This window comes from Phalaenopsis equestris, unplaced genomic scaffold (genome assembly GCF_001263595.1).
Source record: "Phalaenopsis equestris unplaced genomic scaffold, ASM126359v1 Scaffold000529, whole genome shotgun sequence".
Classification (NCBI taxonomy): domain Eukaryota; kingdom Viridiplantae; phylum Streptophyta; class Magnoliopsida; order Asparagales; family Orchidaceae; genus Phalaenopsis; species Phalaenopsis equestris.
In genome coordinates this window covers 130,393-135,825 of record NW_018164969.1, presented here as the reverse complement: position 1 = coordinate 135,825, position 5,433 = coordinate 130,393, and positions in this window count along the sequence as shown.

The window sequence follows — 5,433 nt, the reverse complement described above, 5'->3', positions numbered from 1 at the left end:
AAAGTCAAGTTTTTGCAAAGTCAAGTTTTTGGGGCGCCGTTGCAAAGTAAGAAATATAATTAAGTAAAAATTAAGAATATAATCGCATACATCGTAGTACTATCATATATGATCGGGATCAGATGCCATCCAAAATTCTTAATTTAACAGGCATGTAGAGTAAAATTCTTACTTCACGGATAAACATAGTAGCATCATGAGAAAATATTTTTTTGTTATGTTTTACATGTGTATTTTTCAAATTTTATAACCCACAAATTAATCACATTGCTGGGCTAGAGCTAACGAAAAGTTAAGAAAGTAAGAACATCTTCTCACCAAGTGTTGGTGAATAGTAACTTTGATTCTGCACCCTACCTCAATGTCCTCGGGCTACGAAATACTCATAAATTATTCCAAATATCCCTAATTTCCCATGAGGGACTGAATATTATATCCAAGACCAATACCCTTAAGCTTTAAATTTTACTGTAGGTTAAGTAGTAGCATGTATTTTCATTAATTTGTGGATTTAAGGGCCCCGAGTCATATCTTGGTGAGTCCTTATGTTCTTTTGTGAATGATACTCCCCAAAAAATTATAACCAGGCTAGATGTCCTCAAAAATATCCAAAATCTTGCAAAGATGTTTCGTGGTGACCCCAAACAATTTTAAAATCTCCTTAATCATTTTAAGTTTACTTGAACTTGCTTATATTGTTTAATTAATCAATTAAATTATATTAGAAGTCTTTTAGGTTGCAACTATGCTCGGTTTAATCTTGATATCTTAGTTAGCCCATGAGTAAGGCAAATGATTATTCACTTAATGTCATGTTAAGAGTTGTGCAAGCAAGCACCCCTAGGGGTAGGTGTAAATCACTAAATTCTCTTGTAAATGTGCTTTGGGATTTAATTTAATGTATGTATATATAATTTCTATGTTGAAAAGTAACACTTTAATTTTGAAAAATGAGACTAACGAGATCTCATTAAATTTAATAGTTTAAATAAACGAGCACAACACCACAAACGATGCACCTATTCTAAAGAGTAATCACATTACTTAATAGTAAAGCTCAATTAAATATACTAATGAATTTATGACATCTGTTTGGTTTGTAAAATATTTTATGTTGACTGAAAAATTCCCTTATCTAATATAGATATTAGATAGGGTTTATATTACCTGGGTTTTAAAGCACCTTATAGAGGTAAACTCTTATAGTTAATTACATCTCAAATGATTGAAGTCACTTGAGAAGACTCTCAATTTAGTGCAGAGGTATTTTTCTCCAAGATTTCAAAGTTTAGAATTTCAAGGATGAATATGGAAAATCAAATGAGGATTAGATCAAAAAAAGGAACATTTATTTCTTGAGTCCAAAGGAAAGAAGTGTAGGGGATGTCACGGATCCCGACGAGAACCTTGGTGACTTCCCAAACTATCCTACCATGTGGATTCAATTTTGGAAAAGATATTTATTTTGACATTTCATCCTATAAATTATATTATTTAGGGCTTGTCGGTGCTATTTTGGTTTGAGGGGAGTTGCCCGTAAGAAGCTGTCGGTCACCGGAATCAAAATCCCATCGCCCACTTCGGAACGACGTTTTAATTTACATAAATATTTAATTTTTAGAAAAATATGAAATCAAATTGACCCCATATTTTTTGTAGTTTAAATGAAAGAGCACTTTATCTCCAACCCTGTATCTATCTCGAGGGATAAACACAAGACTTGAGGATGAGGCTCGATGAAATAAACTAAGAAATATATGACATTTGTTTGGTTTGTGAAACCTTTATATTTGCCGACAAGTTCTTCTATTTATTATAAATAATTAAATAGGGTTTATATTAAGCTGGGTTTGGACATGCTTCATATAAGGGCAAGCCCGTATAGTTAATTACATCATAAATGACCAAAATCACCTAAGAAGGCTCTTAATAAAAATCAGGAAATATTATCTTCAAGGAGTTTGAACAGGTAGGACTTTTCAATGAGATCAAACATAGAGGTGTGAAAGGGGATTGGTTCAAATTTGGAACATTTTGTTGTAGAGTCTAAAGGAAGAAGAACTAGGGGATGTCATGGGTCCAGAGGAGAACTCCGGTGACTTCCCAAGCCATCCTAATGTTTGGCTTCATTTATGAGGAGAGGTTACATATTTAGATTTTTCATCCTGCCAATGTTATTGGTTAGGGCTTACATTCTTATGAAACTATCACACAAATAGCCTGAAAGATGTGAGGGTTTAGGTCGTGACGAAAGACAACCTCGGAATCCTAAGACGAGTTAGGGCTTATATTGTATAATATGACTATACGAAGGCCTAAAGATAAGATGAGGATTTACGTTGCATAAGCAAGCAACCTGGAAGTCCTATGGCTTTGTTGTTTAAATCTAAGGAAGGAAGATTGGTTTAGTTGGGGAAGACATGTTTTGCTGTTGAAGATGGTCGTGTTGCCCACCATGCTAGCTCCAAGCTCCTTACCGCGATGAGTTTAAGTTTTCTAGTGTGTTAAGTTATAATGTCAATTCAGTTGGCCCTATAGTTGAAGTTCTTTAAATTTTATGGGGGCATGTTGATGTTGATTAGAGCGACATCGGTTAGGATCCTACAGTTCCCTCATTCTGACACCACTATTTTCTATTGGATTTACTTAGTCCAAATGAATTTACTAAACTCAACTTAATGAGTTTCATAATTTCATTTAGACAGTGGGAAGGCTCGTTAGCAACCGTAGGTTATCTCCTCCAAGGAATTCCCGATCATCCGATAGAGATGTCTTAATATAGTTGAAGTCGTAGTTTTGTGTGAAGTTTGTGATTAAATTTTGAGTTGTTTTATATTTTGAATGTAGTGGAGGTGAATTTTACCTTGGTTGATTTTAGTTTTATTTTGTTTTGGTTTTGGTTTTGTGGCTATCCTGATAGTTTTAGTTTTCATGCATGATGGCGCTGTTGTTTAGCATGTAGATTTGCAGGTATAAAAGTACAGTATGAAAGTACAAAAAGGACAATACTGAAAACTATAAAAGCGTACTTGGCGAGTCTTCTCGTTCCACCACCTGAAACTCAGAAGGTATGTTAAGGCAGTTTATATGAAACAGGGAAGTAAAGTTTTTGACGACCTATTTAACCCTAGGCCATATCTTGGTGGGTCCTTAGGAGTTTAATTAAGGATGATGTTGCCAAGCAAAATATATATTAAGTTTAATAGATCTCCGACGTATCCAACAGATCTAAAGAAAGAAGCAGGTTCGTGCTACTCTCTTGCTACTTGGTGGAAGATTCAGAGTTCTTTTATAGTTATTATGTTGCTTAATAATTAATCCAATAAAACACCCTAATTCTCAATGAACATTGATGTATCAATTATCTCTAAGAATAGGGTAATTATCATATGTAATTTAATTTTGAATATTATGTGGGTTAAGACCCTTAAAGAGGCAGGCTAGTGTTATTGGAACACTTCGCCAAATTTTGGTCCTAATTGGGCTTGTAGTGTTTGAAAGATGTTCTAATTTTTAATGATATTTACTTTTCTAATTCACTTTTCTAATAAACTTGAATTAGCCTAAGTCACCACTAAGCCCTTAAGACCTAGGTGCACTAAGCCCTTAAGAGACCTAGTGAGTATCTTAATTAGCTTTGAAAAGATTAAGCTTTAGGAGGTCATAATTCATGATTTGAATTTCATTTGAAAATCAAAATAGGGGTATTAAATTGATAATTATTGACTTCAAAAGTCATACCCCTAAGTCCTGGGTTCATTTTATTTTAATAAACTTCCAAATTTTAATAATTTAGAAATTTATTAACTTATCTTTTTCAATTAAGAAAGTGAGGTTGGTTTCTATCTATCAACCCCTTAGATTTCAAACATCCAAATTAAGATCAGAGGTTACCCATTTCCCTCCTTGAATTAGCCTAAATGTTAATTAAGGCTAAATTTCCAAAATTACACTTTTGCCCCTAAGGCTCTACACTTCATAATTTATCAAATTCAATTCAAATAACTTTGAAATTTTTATCCTAACTCATTCATAGGCCAATTAGGACATCATAGGAGAAAATGTGATTTTTCAAAATTTAATTTATTTTATATAATTATTTTCATGTAAAAATAAAATTTTTCAAAGAAAATTCCTAACTTGACCAAAGTAAATCCTAATCTCTTCAAATTTTTACTGGAGGTAGAGCAAGACCAGACAAGGCTTTGGACCAAATTTCATAATCTTTTGAATTTTATCTGAATTTTAAGAATTATTTTAAATTATAGGGTATTTATTAAATATAAAATATTTCAAATGGGGAAAATTAAGTTTTGTATTTTTCAAAAGTCCTCCTAAGGTTAGAGAACTCAGAGAAGAAAATTTTATATTTTGTTTAATTTTATTTGATTTATTGGAATTATTTTATTTAAAACTCATTTTTAGCCTTTAAAAATTATTTTTAAGCTTTGAATTTCAGTTTCTTTTTTTAGCCAATCAGGAAAAATATTTTGATTATTCTTAAGTGCTTAGGAAGCAATTTAGAACATTTCCATGAGTTTTATTATTTTTGTGATTTTAAAGGATTTTAAATTATTTGAATATTTAAAATAGGCTAAAAATCAAGTTTTTATTTTAAATATCATTTTATTTTTAAAAAATACCCCTAATCATAGATAACTTAAAAAACAAAGTTTTATAATTTTTAAAGTTAAATTTTATTTATTAAAAATCATTTTAGTGCCAAAAATGTTAATTAACTTGAAAAATTAATTTAGGTTATCAAATGAACTTAAAATGGTTATCAAATGAACTTAGGTTATCAAATGAACTTAAAATGTTTTAAATTTTTTATGGTGAGTTCTTTGGATCCTAAAAAAAGTGAAGACAAAAAATAAAGCCATTTTGTTGTTTGTACTTTTCAAAATTAATTATTTTAGTGATTTAGTGTTTGTAAAGATTAGATATATTTTAAATGACTTGAGTCATGAGAAATTTTCCCAAAGGATCTCCAGTCATTATAAAGCTTCTAAATTTTTCTTGGATTTTTCTAAGCAACAATCTAATTTCCATGATTAATTTAAGCAAATAGTGCATCTAAACTTGAAAAATATGATTCTCTATCTAAGGCAATGTTCCCTATGATAGAGGCAACAACATGCTAAAATTTCAAGCCATGGTGTTATCACTACATGCATGGAAAATCAAAACATCCAATTCAGTGTTTAATTAATTAAAAATAAAATGTACATCACATGGACTTAAAATTATTTCCACATTGTTCTCCTATATTCACTGAGCAAAAGGGTATTTTTTATTTTATTTTTATGATTTTTCTACACCAAGATATGAATTTTTAAAGTTAGAGATCATTTTATGATTTTTTAAATTCCTATTTATCTATGTAAACGCGCGGCGCCACATCAATCTACGACAGCTCCGAAGCTCCACACG